The 16,751-nt window shown below is 38.8% G+C and overlaps 1 long non-coding RNA gene across 1 annotated transcript; it reads right to left on the bottom strand.

Moving 5' to 3' along the window:
- Window positions 1-557: 557 nt before the first annotated feature.
- On the bottom strand, window positions 558-16,751 carry LOC125485681. Its single transcript, XR_007264396.1, has 3 exons — window positions 16,590-16,751; window positions 14,402-14,452; window positions 558-1,134 (listed from the first exon to the last, which is right to left on the bottom strand). It is a non-coding gene; the product is annotated as an uncharacterized LOC125485681 (long non-coding RNA).

The following is a 16,751-nucleotide window of genomic DNA, read 5'->3' as shown; positions in this document are numbered from 1 at the left end:
CCCAGCCAGACTCACATGCTGAACTTAACTCTGTAACCCTACATTTCCCATGGCTAATCCAACTAGCTTGCGCATCCCCCGACACAATGGGCAATTCAGCATGGCCAATCTATCTAACCTGTCCATCTTTGGCCCATGGGAGGAAGTACCCAGAGGAAATCCACACAGACACAGGGAAAACATGCAAACTCCACACAGACACCCGAGGCCGGAATTGAACCCCAGGTCCCTGGCGCTGCAAGGCAGCTGTGCTAACCACTGAGCCACCGTGCCGAACTACAGTTCAAGATCCTTGTAATCATGGTGTGTTACGACTTTGGTAAAGCCCAGTAAGTTTTTCCTCCAAGCAGGAAAAATTCAAAATCTCAGTTACTTGCTAAAAGCAAAAAAGACATTACACTCCACACTGGAAAACAGAAGCATTTTAACTATATAAGTGTTAACAAAGCAAACAGTAAATGCTACCTAAATACATTTTATCAACCAGAATTAACATGAGTTAAACATGAACTAACAAGCAAATTTTGATTGAATAGAAATTATACGTTGCACATAAATTGGCAGATACAATGAATCTTATGAATTGGCTGTGCAGTCCAGTCAGATCTTAGTGATCATAGTGAATCACAAAATTCTTCAAAATCTGTCTTCCTCAGAAGGAATTTCAGCTCCTCTCCTTCTAGGAGTTAATTCTATCTCCAACCGACAAGTGGTGAAAAACCAACCCACGGTCCATTGACTCGGTCTTCACTACAAATGGAATGTATCTACAGAACATGTTCAACTTGAGTTGGATTCCGTAGACCCAATGTTATCTTCCAGTAACAGAAAGCACTGAGATTTATTCTTAGCATCTGTATCAGTACTGTCTGCTTTAATCTTCCTCAGTTTGCTTGTACTGCAATTATAGTAATTGCTGTGGCTCATTTTGGAATAATCTTCATCACTTTATATCTTTCAACAAGGGTGTGATTTCCCAAACTCAGCTTGTTTTTTGGTTTGCTGAGAAATGGGTAGTCTCCATTTCGTTTCTAGGTATATCTTTTTGTTTTGCCCTTTCGGTTTCAGTTTCATTTTCAGTTCAGCTTCTGATTTGAGGTAGGGATCTGCTCGTCAGGCAGACATCAAGTAGTGCTTCAGGAAAAGCAAAAAGACCTCTTTTAAAAATATTTTAAAGCAGCCAAGTTCCAGAAACATGCAAGAAAAATTACATGCAAGAGAACTATATGGCCCTGAAAACACAAGACCTGTACCTATATCCACCTACAACTTCAATAGGAGATAGCTTAAGTTCCAGAAATTGACTATCTACCTTGTTTCTCTCAAGATTCTGCTACTGGCATTGTGGCAGGAGATTTCGAAACCCTTCATGACTGCTTGAGCCCCATAACTCTAAATAGGTCCAGATCACTCTCAGGGTTTCTCGGTTAAATATAGTTTCAGGGAAAAATGAACATTTACTGAAATAGCACATCATTGTACACAAGTTCTCTTCTTCCAATGAAGTGATATTTTGGTTCCTGCAAGGCAGTCCATCGAGAAACACATAAAAACTAACCAAATTCAGCCCACTTGGTAGCAACTTGATTTGTGAGACACAGACAAATATGGAATGGAATGCAACTTTTTGATCTCCAGACTCACACAGGAAATTGAGCCTGTGAACTGTTAAAAAAAAAGCCTATTGTCTCATGAAAAATAAATACAGCAGCTGCATTCAGGGCTGTAACTGATAACCATTATTAATCCCTTTGCAATAGAGATGTTTATGACATGGTTTATCTCTATATTGTGAGCATCAACATGGTTGGAAGTTAAGAACCATTTACTCGAACATGACATTCATTAGTACCTTATTGGATTTAACCAATTAACAGTTCTTTCAACCTTTGTAATGTCTACAAAACTAAGGTTTGATAACTAGGTGTTAACAGGTATTGCAACAAAGACATAATAATATCATAGTCAATATACTTTCTTAACAAGATTGCTAGATCCTTCATATATGTGATCAAGTTGTTAAATCTTTAAAATCAGATTTTCAACCCATCTCCAAATATAAACAATTACCCATCGTTCAAGTACATTAGCAATCAATTTCTGTAATTCAGTGAAATTTTATCTATTAAACATTTCAGTTAATCATTTTTCTTGAAATTTTTGCCGTGTATAGAGAAATAAAGAAAATTAAAGAAAAATTGATTAATTGTTCTTAATACTAATCCACAATCAAAATGCTGCAGATTCTAGAAATCCTGAAAAAAATAGAAAGTATTGGAAATAAATAGCATCCTCTCTGAAGATTATCCCTTCACAGCCTCCAACTTCAAAGTGCCTCCCATCCCAAAACTTCTGCCTCCTTCCCAAAATCTGTAAACATGATTACTTTAGTCGATCCATGTTTCAACCAGTGAATTTATTTCTTCCTCCCTCAACTCTATTTTTTCTCTCCTCATCCAGCTTGTCTTGCCTAGATCACTGACCCTTCCAATCTCCTAAGTCACCGCTATTGTTTCCAGTTTCCTAGCCTGCCTCTTCTTTACCATAGATGTCAAATCCCTCGACATCTCTAACCCCTTAACAAGGTAATCAGACAGGTCACAGCTTTTATTTTGAACGGAGAACCACCCAGTCCTCGTCCATCACAACCGTCCTCTGACAGACTGAACTTCTTCTGAAGTTTTCACATTGAGCAACTTCCATTCACTTCCTCTAAACAAAAAAAAGTTGCATTGGGTACCCACATGGATTCTATCGGTGGTCCATTGCTGATTTTTCCCTTCACTTCCTTAACTTGTCTGTTTCCATTTCAGAAGACAAGCTATCAACTAATGGTTGCAACAATCTACTACAGTTAGTGTGACTACACTTTCCACACCCTATTTCCTAGTGAGAGTACAGGGCAAATATGCTCTTGTAAAGATAAATGGTGAGGCCAAGACCAGAGAACCTTGGATGTCAAGGGACTCAAAAGCTAGGGTTAAGAAAAAAAAAGAGGCTTATGGCAGACACTGGCTTAATAAAGAGTCCCAAGTCTATGAAAAAGGGTTGGTGGGTAGAATAAAGGAAAAACTAAAAAGAGTTTACTTTAAATATATAAAGAGGAAGAGAATAACTAAGGAACATGTAGGGACCATGAAGGACCACAGAGGTAATGTGTGTGTGGACCCAGGTAAGTAATGCCAAAGGACAATACCGATGTGGATGACAGGGTAAAGGACTGTGAAATATTAGTAGAAATTAACGTACAGAGAGAGACAGGCAAGGTACTACTGGGTAATTTTCAAATCCTCCCTGGCCATAGGTGAGGTGTCAGAAAACTGAAAGCTGTTAAAGTTATTCCATTACTAAAAAATAGAGGAACGGATAGACCAGGCAATTACAGGCCAATCAGTCTAACCTTGTTGGTGGGAAGTTATTAGACAGAATTCTGAGTGACAGAACATATCTGTACTTGGAAAGAAAGATTAACCTGGGACAGTCAACATGGATTTGTTAAGGGAAGGTCATGTTTGATAAATTTGATCAATCGTTGGAGCAGATAACCAGGCATGTTGGTGGGAGTAATGCATTTAATGTGGCCTACAAGGCATTTGATAAGGTCCCTTATGGCAGACTGATCAAGAAAGTAACAGCCCATGGGATGTAAGGCTGGGGACACATTAGATCCAAAATTGACAAAGAGACTGGAAGTAGAGGGTGATGGATAGAGCGATGTGACTGTAAGTCTGTTACTGCTGGGATTCCACAGGGCTTGGTGCTGGGGCCCTTGCTATATGTGATGTATATTAATGATTTGGACTTAAGTGGTTGCGGAGGGGGGAGGTGGAGTATGTTCAAGACTTTCACAGATGACATGAAAATTGGTAGGTGGGTAAGTAGTGAGGAAGATTGCCGTAAGCTACAGTAGGATTTCAATGGACTGGTTAAGTAGGTAGAGTAGTAACAAAAGAAATTTAAATGGCAACAAGGAATGCACTTTGGGAGGCCTAACAAGGCAAAGAATTACAGTATGAATAGTAGGGTCCTGGAAAGTACTGAAGATCAGAGCATCCTTGCTGTACATGTTCATCGACTCCTGAAGATAGCAAGGCAGCGAGGTAAGGTGGTCAAGAAGGCATATGGGACACTTTTCCAAAACACAAACCTCATCCAAAACCCAAGCCAGATGACCAGTAGGATACCAATACATCACTTCAAGGATGCTTGCAAGCGAGACATAAAGACTTTTGGTAACAATTATTTCACCTAGGAGTCACTATTTCATGGCAGAGGAAAATCATCATGCTGTAGACTGGTGTTCACCATCACAATGACCAGAGGCTACAGTGGCTTTGCAATAGGCACCAAGACTAGAAAGAACAACACACAACGACACCCTGTAACTTCATACACAGCATGTGTAGTAGAATCTGCCTTTCAAGTATTAGCAACAGCAAAGGTACCTAACATGAAGGCAACCCATCTAAAATGGATTTACTTGTTATGTGTCTATCATCTTTTGGAGGTGGAAGGATGCCAAAATAGTACAGTTTCAAGACTATATGCCTAATGAGGAAGGACCAGTACTACATTATTTTTGGCTCCAGATAATTATTCTGGGGAAGTGAGTGCACTGAATGTTTCAGAACAGGTTAGAAAAATGGCTATAATAAATTGAATACAGAAGAATTGTTAAAGTTGCAAGTTCTGCAGTGGAAATACCTAATTTTAGATTGATGAAAGACAGCCTAACCTAGAATAACTATTTGGAAGAAAATGATGGATCAAAGCAACAAGTGGGTGATATTTTAGCACCGATTGTAAAAGGTAACGGTAAATATGTTTTGAGGAGGAAAAGGGTGCATCAAAGGTTCAGGTTCCAGGTATAAATAACCGATGGGAGAAAATGTTAGGTTTTGAGACAAGGTATATTGTGAAGCCTTTTTAACATAATTTTTGTATTTTTTCTGTTTTACTGAAAATATATAGGAAGCAAAAGAAAATTACAACATTATGAAACAGCTCATGTCCATCAAAAGAATAGAGTTCATGCTTTTTAAATCACTGAAGAGGTATAAAGACAGTCAAAGAGGGGTTGGGATAGAAAGGACGACAAATTTTATAATTAAAAGTGAGAAAAAGACAGAATTATTTAACAGTTATTCTGATTGGGGTTTTGCCTAAGAATGTAAATGCAAGGAATAGGAAATATTCTATGCTTTTTCTATTAGATTACAATTTGCCACAATATTCCAACAAAATATATAACCAACTACAAATATGGCAGATTTTTACAAAAAAACTTTGTCATTTATGGAGATAATTCTGCCTTAATATCCTCTGGTCTCAATTACGTAAAGATATTCTTCAGCACCAATCCTAATTTGTCATCAGTGGGTGATATAAGTACTAATCATTTGCAAACCTAGTAACTGAAAATTCTGCCACAAATCATTGGCATGGTTAGAGCTAAAATAGACTTTTGACATAATAAATATGACAGCAATGCTGATACTAATTTTCATCAGATTAACTACTGTAATGAAAGATGTTGTAATAGAGGTTACTTGACATAAGTATTACTCAGCCAGTATGAATATTTGCAACATTGATGAAATTAGGGCTCTATTCTTCACCCGAGCAAGATCAAAAATCTTGTCATTGCTGTACGGTTTAATTATTATTGATTTACATCCTAGGTGTGATTAAGATGGATGGCTAAATGGTCTTTAGCATACTGCAATAAAATGGTTCAATATTAATTTTCTTGAGAAGTTGATTGACACTACAGCAATACACAAATCAACTGAAGATTACTTCTTACTATTTGAACAATAAGCAAAGGGTTAATTCACATTTAGTAAAGATACATAGAAGGATTGGTAAAGAAAATTAAGGAAAAGGTATGCAATGTGTAACTGGCAAAATGTAACCTCAAGTGAATTGTGTAACATCAGAAATGATCAAACTTGCTGAAAACTATTATTTTCTCTGAAATTATATATTTAATAAAATTACAATTAAAGTAAATAAATGTAGAAACTGAAAATTCTGTCCTCTGAATGTAATGTTTAGAACAAGATATTTCCAGAAAAATATGCATCTGGAAATATTTCGCAGTTTTCATAACTACTTTTTACTAAACCGCACACACAGTTATGGAAATAAATATGAACCATTCATGAATTAAAACAATTTTAATTGTCCAACTTAACAGTTATTTTCTAATAGTCTCTTTATTCGACCTCCGCGCATGACGGTGGTAACTCATTAGATAATTTTCTATAGGTAACAGTCTGCTGAAGCTGAGACAGGGAATACTGGCTGGCTATTCAGCAATGGGGAGAATCATCACTGAGCCCTTCCTATCATCCATGACCAAGAGTGGCTCAGTAGTACAATTATGGACTGGGTCCTGAGGGATATATTAGTAGGGCTGACCTTATAGCAGATGACAAAACAAAAATGAGGAGAAAATCTGCTTAATCTTGTCCTCATCAATCTATCTCCTTAGATACATCAGTCCATTGCAGTGTTAATGAGAATAATTATTGCTCAGTTCTTGTTGAGATGAATTTCTGACACTGATGATGCTGTGCATGATGTGTGAATCTTTGAGGCTGTTAGATGGGTTAGATCAAGAGTAGATCAGCAGTTCAACCTAGGTATCCACCAACAGCAGCAGAATTTTATTCAACCACAATCTGTGACCTACATACAAACATATGAATTATGGGAATGGGCCATTTTGTACCTCAAGTCTGCTTCAACATTTGATAAAATTGTGGCTGATCTGAACCTTGTGGCCTGGTATATCGCTTACTATATCATTACCATCAAGTCAATGTTCCAATCCTGGTTTAAAAAGGTATGTAAGAGAACATGCCTGAAGCAGAATAAGGCACACCTAAAAATGAGGTATAAATTTAATTAACCTACAACACCGAACTACATGCATGTTGAATAGCGAAAGCAGTAGGCTGTAGGCATGGCTTTATGATCTCATAACCAGCAAATCAGATCAAAGCATTGCAATCCTGTCACATCCAGTCATGACGGTGGTGAAGAATTAAACCACTAACATTTGGCAGAGGCTCCATAATCATTTCTAACCTCAATGATGACAAAGTTGTATGTGACGTGGCTGATCAAGCTTGGCCTTTTCCTAAGGTCCCCAGTCAGTTTTCAGCCAATTTGATTAACTTTTTAAGATCAAGAAATGGTTGAGTGCATTGGAAAGGGAAAAGCAATGAGCATCAATGTCCCAACTATGGGGCTGAAGACCTGTTATCCAGAACTGGCTAGCTAAGTTATTACTTCACTGCGGCAACAAAATGGGCACCTATCGAACAAATTGAAAAGTAAACAAAACAAATAGTCTGGGTATGTCCTGTTTATAATAAGCAAGACAAATCCAACATAATCAACAATCGCCTGATTGATCTACTGTCAAATATCAACATGATGGAAGGAGGTCATCAATAGAGCTATCAATCTGTATTCTTTTCACCAAAAATCAACTGATCAACGATAGTTTGTTTCTGAGATAGTAGAAACTGCCGATGCTGGAGAATCTGAGATAACAAGGTGTAGAGCTGGATGAACACAGCAGGCCAAGCAGCATCAGAGGATAGTTTGTTTCTGTCAGGATTGTTCATTGCTAGACCTTGTTACAGTCCTGGTCCAAACAGGAAAGAGGTTCCAGAGATGAGTTAAGTGTGGCTGTCCTTAAGATCGAATTTAAAATCATCTAATCATAGAAAGGTACGCACATCAGGTGGCCACTTAATCCATTACTTCTGTGACAGCCCAAAAAAGGGCTATCGAGACTTCCAGTTCCTGATCCACAATATTACAGGTCACTTCAGGTGTATATCCAAATACTTTTAAAATGTTGAAGGTTCCTTCTTCTACTACTCCTGGGTTAAAATGTTTTGAAAACTACCCTCTAACATTTCTATTGATTTATTTCAGTCTATGTCACCAAGTTATTAACCTGTTTGTTAAGAGAAAGATGGTCTTCCTATTCACTTTATCCAGGTACCTCATAATTTTCTACATCTAAGTGAAATCTGCCCCAAACCTCCTCTGTCTGAAACAAAAAAAAAACAACTTTTAATCTTTCCGTAAAGCTAAAATTCTCATCCTTGGCAACATCCTTGTAAATGTCCACTGTCTCCTCATGAGTACATACACATCCTTTCTTAATTTCCATGAGCATAATTGTATGTTCTTTTCTAACTATGATCCCAACTAGTGCTTTACCAGTCTAAGATAACTTTCCTGCGTTGATATTCTATGCCTTCAATAAGAAAGTTTTACCACCTTATCTACCTATCCTGCTACCTCCAGAGATCAGCTGACTGCTTTGCCAGTTCCTCTTTTCATATGTTTGTCTCAGTACCATTTACTCTATACTGCATTGTCATGTTTGCCCTCGCCAAATGCATTACCTCACTTTTCTGGTTGATTCCATTTGTCACATTTCTGGCAACCTGACCTAAGTATTGATATGTTTCAATAGTCTACAGCTTTGTTCTTTTTTGATCTAAGTGTAGCATTAATAAGTCTTACTAAAACTAAAGTCATTAACTTTCCTGGCTGGTGTCATACCTAGCACAAAGGGAGATATTTGTTGGAGGCTAATCACCTCAGCCCAAAACATTACAGATGCAGTTACGCAGTATTCTAAGCTCAACCATCTTCAGCTCCTTCATTCAAAACCTTCCCTCCATCTTAAGATCAAAAATCAGGGTGTTCATGATCCAAACACAACGTTTCAGATAATGAAGCCATCTGTGCCCACATGCACGAAGACATGGCAAAATCTAAGTTTGTGTTGGCTAAGTGGAAAGTAGTGCACGTGGTATACTAATGTAAGACAATGACTACCTCTGCATGGTGTAGCATCTGACAAAGTTCTTCCCTAAATCACTCAGGTATATTCTCTTTCTCATTTTTAAAACTAATTTCTGTTATAGTCTCAAATTCTACCATGGATTTTCACCCTAATTATGTGGAATTTTGCTAAAGTTTATCTTGAAGTTAAAGTAAACAGTATTAGTGAGACTATTGCTGAAGCTGTAGCCCAAACAGGAACTTAACAGTTGAGATAATTACTATAACTTACACTTTATTATTCCAGATAATTTGTTAAACATTTTAAGAAGAAAAAGAATGCATGGCTATGGAGAAAAAGCAGGAGAGTGGGGCTAATTTGATAGCTTTTTCAAAGAGTCAGCACAGCCATTGTGGGTGTTTTGGCCTCTGATTGTGCTATGTGGTTTTGCTCATCAGCTGCTGAAATTCTCATAGCTACCTATTTTACCTCAGCTTCACAATTCCAAAGCCCTTCCAGCTAGCCTCTCAGATCCTAATTTCCATAAATGTGAGATAATCCAGAACTCTGTTCCCAGGGCCCAGCTCATGCCAAATTCTAATCCCACATATCCCCTGCGCTCACTGTCCTATAATAGCTAGCGGTCATGCAACCCCTTGATTTTAAAACTCTTCTCCATGTTTCAAATCTCTCAAAAGACACATCCTTCCCTATCTCTGCAACGTCCCACAGCCCCCAATATTTCAGTGCTCATCCAATCCAAGCTCGTCAGCTACTTTAATTTTAATCACTGAAACATTGGTGACCATGCCTTTAGCTGCTAAGGTCCTAAACTCTGAAATTCCCTCCCCGAACCTTGTTTTCCCCCTTTGAAATACTCCCTAAAATCCATCTCTTTGTTCAAGCTATGTGGTTTGGTATCAAATTTTGTTAGGTAACACTCCTCTGAAATGTCTTGAGATGCGTTACTATGCAAACGGGTTCAAACACGATTGCTACAACATTGATCTGTAGTGGTGCTCCTCCACTGTCAAGTATTATCTCTCCCCGCGGTCTTTCTGCTGGACTGTGGTTTGGGGGACAGGCTTGGAATCTGACATCTCTCAACACTTTACAGTGGAATAATTGCCCTTAATTCTACTTGTTGGGCCATATTGAATTAAAACATCAATTAATTAGCCCTGCCAGTACAGAAACTAAAATTGACAGCAATGATTTGAACATTGATGTGGATTCAATTCAAAGCTCTAGTCTATTTCAATGAACTACTTACACTCTTCATTTTAAGATTTGGCAACAGAAATTGTTATTTGGAAACTTCTTCACAGTCTCTATTTACACTCATTCAAAACTCAGCTGATTGTTTGAGCAAAGGCTTTGATCTATTTTTCTGACAGCTGGACAGTACTGCACCTTGTTATTTCAACTTCCAGATTTACCAGCAGCAATTCCTGAGGGACTCACCCAGACATTGCATTGCTTATTTCCACTCACCTGTCTTGGTGTCCAGTCTTCAATTTGTCAATTTGTTATAAATTTATACATCTTGATTTAAACCTAGTTTTTTTTACTCACATCTATTTCATCTTAGCTATCTTAATCTAATTTACAATCTTTTGTTTATGTAGCCTCATTTTCTCATGTCTTTTCACATGCATTTGGTTACTGCTTCAGACTCAAACTCATGAATTCTTATTCCTCTCTTCTCTCTTAAGCCTTCCCTGTTATCGTGCCTCCTTTTCCTCTCTACCCTCTGGTGATCCACTGTTAAAATTTCTAATTCTTAAGTACTCATTGTCTTTCCAGCTCATATAGTGGCAAATGAGGTTTTGTATCCTCTTAATAACCCTAGAGCCTCCTTCTGTGCCTCTCTTGGTATTCTCAAAAGAGCTATTGTGGTATTTATCACTGCCTCCTATTCAGTAGCAATACCATTCTGTTCCTGACTTTACCATCGTGCCTGCCTACTGATAATATTTCAACCTCCTCTGAGTCCAACTAATCACTTCTATCTCTTATTCTCCATGTAGGATGATTAGTCACTGTTTCAAATGTCCCTCAAAAATGCATTTGAATAAAGCCTTTGCCCTTCATGAGTTTATTGCAAACAACCGTTGTTATTATTACCTTGACAGAGACATAACTGAGGGTTGATGCTATATTTCTCCTTAACGAAGTTTCCCCAACTGACTGTAGCATCCACCACTTGCCCTGTTTATACCTTCAAAATGGTGTACTCCTCATATGTAAACCACACCTTGATATTTTTTTCCCCTCTTTTAGCAACTTCTCATTTGGACATTCATCTTGTTCCACTCTTAACATCTTTCACTTAAAATTCTTGTTCTGTACCACCGACCCAATTATCACATGAAACTTCTCACTAAGATATACTCTCTGCTTTCTCCTCTCTGCCCCGCACTTAGCGATCTTTCATCCTTTGTGATTTCAACTTCCATCTCAACTTTTGTTCTTTGTAAACTGAGCTTACTCTGCTCATTTTCTCCCTAGATCTATCCTTTCAGAAAAATTCTCCTATAGACATACACAGCCACCCATTAATATTTATTCACAAATGGTTCCACGGAGTATTTTTCTTAGATGACTTGAGTTGGACTTCTATGTTCACTGACTTGAGTATAAATTGTAGTCTGAGAGAGGTGGAACCAATTTAAGGGAGGCTGGCTCTTATCTTAATGGAAATAGCTGTTATGGATCAAGTAACAGGTTGATGCATGTTAATATTGTGTGAAGGGAATCCACTGAGTTGAAGTATAGATTTAATATGCTGAAGTTCCTTTTGTAGATGTTTCTAGTCACTGAAAGAATAGGTTTTTCTAACAAAGATGTTAAAAACGAATTGGATTGAAGAGGACGATAAAAAAAAATCAACAGTTCTGGTATCTGTCAGTGTGAGTGGACTTATGGCCTAATGTGTGTGTGCCCTTCTGAGAGAGCTGGTGTTGACAACATCAAAAATGGTTTGGAAAGTGGTTGTTCTATCTGTATTATGTCATGACTACAGATCATAACCCAGATCACCCATGGATATTTTGAACATTTAACTGCATGTGTTTTGTTTTTAAAAAAGGCACGTAACCAAAAGTTGACTGATATAAATTCTGTGACTATCTGGAAAGAGAGAGATTGTGCAATGTATCAAGGAACATTCAAAGGGATGAATCTAAAAGAGAGAAATGCATGACAAACTGAACTGTAATCTCCTTGGAGTTATTTCAGACTGTGAAAATAATGGGAGGAAAGACAGCAGTTGGATGAGAAATATGGTTTGTGACTTCCCCTTTCCAGGATACATATAAACAAAATTTAAAACACTGTTTAAGCCTGCATCTGGTGTGGAAAAAGGTGTGGCTAATGAGCTGAGGTGCTCATGTGTATGAACTTGGGTTCAAGCACTAGTGTGCTTCACTGCATACTACAGTTGAAAAACCATCCACTAGTAATTCCTCCACTGGAGTTAAAGGAGAGGTTGAGTAGATTAGGAATATTTACATTAGAAAGACGGAGGTTGAGGGGGGACCTGATTAAGGTCTACAAAATCATGAGAGGTATAGGCAGGATGGATAGCAAGAAGTCTTTTTTCCCCAGAGTGGGGTACTCAATTACTAGGGGTCACGATTTCAAGGTGAGAGGGGAAAAGTTTAAGGGAGATATGCATGGAAAGTTCTTTACGCAGAGGGTGGTGGGTGCCTGGAACGCGTTGCCAGCGGAGGTGGTAGAGGTGGGCACGATAGCGTTATTTAAGATGTATCTAGACAGATACATGAATGGGCAGGGAACAGAGGGATACAGATCCTTGGAAAATAGGCGACAGGTTTAGATAGAAGATCTGGATCGGCGCAGGCTTGGAGGGCCGAAGGGCCTGCTCCTGTGCTGTAATTTTCTTTGTTCTTTTTCTTTTTCTTTGACTCTCTTGCTGCAAGTGCTAGAATCAAACTAGCCAAAAAGCTCATCAAAGGAAAACAGGACAAAAGTAGGACTCCCTCACCTTGAGTGCCTCTTTCAAAAGGAAATGGGACAAAAGGGTTTCAACTAACCTGAAAAGCCACGAATCCTAAAATCAACTATTCAAATATCAATATTCACTATTGACTCTTCACAAATGGCACAACGATACTGATCCATATATCCTTTAATAATTTTTTGGGCATAAATTGGATTTATTTCCAATCTGTGTGTATGTGTGTTGCATTATTGCTTCTTCTTGCATTTAGTAACTAATAAACTCACTGTTCCACTAATTCAAGAAAGCCTGGTTAAATTGGCTCCTTCAAAAACATAAATGTTTTTGGTCTGGGAGAAAGATGATACAAAATGTGCTGCAGCAACTCACCGAGGCTCCTTCTACACCACCTTCCAAATCAATGACACCTACCACTTCACCTCATGAAGGAGCAGCACTCCAAAAGCTTGTGATTTCAAGCAAACATATTGGGCTATAACCTGGTGTCCTGTGACTTCTGACCTTGGCCACCTCCACATCATACCTACAAGTAGTTCTGCTATAATGCATGTTTTGTTGTAGTGAATGCAGTTTGGATAGCATGAACTTTCTGCTATACAGTTATAGCGACTTTCTAAAGCAATTTCCCTATAACGTGATTTTCTATGGAGATTTTCTATAGCATGATGTCACACAAGAATGCAACTATCGCATTATAGGAGAACCACCTGAATCACCAAGATGGACAAAGGAAACTGATATATGGGAAGTAGAAGGTAGCATTTTTAAATAAATTAACCTCACTGTTGGTGAATAAAGATAAATAAAAGTGAATAAAGGTGAATAAAATCATCGCTGGCTACTTAACAATTTGAGGGTATTCTGTTTGGAACCATAATAATTTGGAGAAGCTTGCCCAAGGACTGATCGTAACAATGGTAAAATTAACAATTGAATGTTAATTATTATGGTGGTGTCAGAAATTATGACATTTTCTCCTATCGCATTGCAATAAGGCGAAGGTATTGCTGACGTATTAAAGCAAGAGTTTAATCTGAAGACTAGTTGATTGAAGTACTGCTTGTTCAAATTCTTCCATAAAGATATTAGCAATTAGTGACAATGGAGATCCATTAGCATCAATATTTGTTTGTTCTAGATAGGTCCTACATTTGTAGAAAGATGTCAAATTTAGGCACATCAGTAGAAGTTCATAAATTTGATCCAGTAATATCACAGTTGCATTAGATGAGATGACTTCTTTTAAATATTGTTTGGTGAACAATAACTTAATATTGAAACCGACCAATGTGTTGGATAAGTTGGTTATTGTTTACTCTATCTATTTAATGTTTAGATTTGGTGATATAAAATGTGCTGCAGCAACTCACCAAGGCTGCTTTTACACCACCTTTCAAATCTGTGACACCTACCACCAAAATAGACAAGGACAACAGATATATAGGAACATTCTGCTAGTACCCCTCCAAGCCACATATTCTCCTGACTTGAATATAGTGCCATTACTTCACAGTAGCTGCTTCCAAATGCTGAATCTTATTCCCTGACAACACTGTCAGCAACACATTAACTGTTATGATTCAAAGGCAGCTCACCATCATCTTCTCCAGGGATATTAGAGATGGGCGAAAAATTCTGGCCACATCCTGTGAATAAATAGGAAGAAGTTGTGTGAACTTTATCATAAGAAGGCTTGAATAGAAAACTATCTCCATGTAGAGAGTAACTTGCTACTAATTTAACTTTCAAGAGCTTGGGTGGGATCTCTAGGATGATTCTTGTGGGTGTCCTTCATGCAATTTTATTTTTAAGTCAATGATCTTTCATTGGAACTGTTCAACTACACCACAATTTCTCTTTTCCACGGATACTCTAAGAGGCTCTAATGTAATGAGGGATAGGTCAGGTTCCAAGTGATCGTTTGTGATAGGGGGCTCTCTAGTCAGAGGCACAGATAGACATTTCTGCAGCCGGCAGTGAGACATCAGATTGGTGTGTTGCCTCTCTGGTGCCAGGATCAACGATATCTTGAAGAGGATGCAGAATATTCTCAAAGGGGAGAGGGACCAGCTGGAGGTCATTGTACACATTGGAACTGATGACATATGAAGAGAAAAGGATGAGATTCTGAGGAGATTATAGGAAGTTAGGCAGGAATCTGGAAAGGAGCTCCTCGATATATGTGGATTACTCCTGGTGCCATGAGCTTTGAGGGTAGGAACAGGAGGATAGAGCAGATGAATGAGTGGCTGAGGAACTGGTGCAGGGAAGAAGGATTCACGTTTTTGGAATCTCTTCTGGGGTAGAAGTAACCTGTGTAAGAAAGATGGATTGCATCTGAATTGGAAGGGGGCTAATATAATGGTGGGGAGATTTGCTAGAGCTTCTTGGGAGGATTAAAACTAGTGGTGGTTGGATGGAGGGGGTTGGGACCCAGGGAGATGGTGAGGAAAGAAATCAGTGTGACACTCGTACAGTTGGGAAAGGGAACAATTCAAAGTCAGGGCAGGCAGAAACAAAGCAGAGAAAAAAGTAGGACTGATAAATTAAATTTATCTCAATGCAAGAGGCAGGTGAGGCAGATGAACTCAGAGCATGGTTGGGAACACGGGACTGAGATACCATAGCAATTACAGAGACATGGCTCAGGGATGGACATGACTGGCCAGGGTAATGTTCCAGGGTATAGATGCTACAGGAAGGATAGAAAAGGGAGCAAGAGAGGAAGAGGAGTGAGATTTTTGATTAGGGATAACATTACAGCTCTACTTAGGGAGGATATTCCTGGGAATGTGTCCAGGGAAGTTACTTGGGTGGAACTGAGAAATAAGAAAGGGATGATCGCCTTATGGGATTGTACTATAGATCCCCCAATATAAGGGGTGACCTTATAGAGGTTTATAAAATCATAAGGGGCAAGATAGCATAAAAGACAAGGTCTTTTCCTCGGAATGGGGAAGTCCAAACCTGTAGGGCATAGATTTAAGGTGAGAAGGGAAAGATTTAAAAGGGACTTAAGGGGCAACTTTTTCACATAGAGGATGGTGTATGTATGGAATGAGCTGCCAGAAGAAATGGTGGTACAATCACAAAATTCAAGCGGCATCTGAATGGATATATGAATTGAAAGGGTTTGGAGGTATATTGGTCAATAATTGGCAAATGACTGGATTTATTTAGGATGTCCGGTCGGGCATGGATGAATTGGACTGAAGAGTCTGTTTCCATGCTGTACATCTCTATGACTCTATAACAACTGAGCACTTGCACATTTTCTGTGTTCATTTCTTTCTTATCCCCCATTGTAGTCAACAAATTATTCACAGCTGCTTCTCTTCCTCTTATAGCACTGTAACTTTTGGTGGTCTCCATAAAAAATAATCCTTAGGCATTTCTTTTCTCTCATCCGGATGCTGTCCCCCTTGAGACATCATCCAAAATCAAATTTCCACAATTACACCGATGACAGATACCCAATCTTTCTTAACTTACACTGCTTGATACGTCCTCTTTCCAAATTGCCTGAGACTTGCCCATCATCTAGCACAGAACTCCTGTGTACACATTGAGGAGACAGGAGCCTTCAAGTTTGTCACAAATTCCCTTGATGACAGCATTCCACTGCACTGCAACTGACTAAAGTGGAAACAGACTGTTCAAAAACTTGATGCTATATTTGATCTGAAGATGAGCTTCCCGCTTCCCCAATGCACATGGCATCGCGCGATGCCTCACTCGCATCAGCTGGTGCACTGCTGAAACCATCATGGTGCTTTTGGTCACCTCTAGGCTTGATCATTCCATCCCAGTCTTGGCCGGCCACCACAAACACTCCACACACGTTGATGGCTGTGATTCCGAGTTGTTTCGCCTGTTCGTTAACTCACACCAACGACGGAATTTCGGAGTCAGCCAACCTGAAGCTCAGGGACTTCCGGTGACGTC

The sequence above is a fragment of the Rhincodon typus genome, chromosome 21 (assembly GCF_021869965.1).
Source record: "Rhincodon typus isolate 14 chromosome 21, sRhiTyp1.1, whole genome shotgun sequence".
NCBI classification, from domain to species: Eukaryota; Metazoa; Chordata; class Chondrichthyes; order Orectolobiformes; family Rhincodontidae; genus Rhincodon; species Rhincodon typus.
This window is presented reverse-complemented; position numbering and strand designations above follow the sequence as displayed.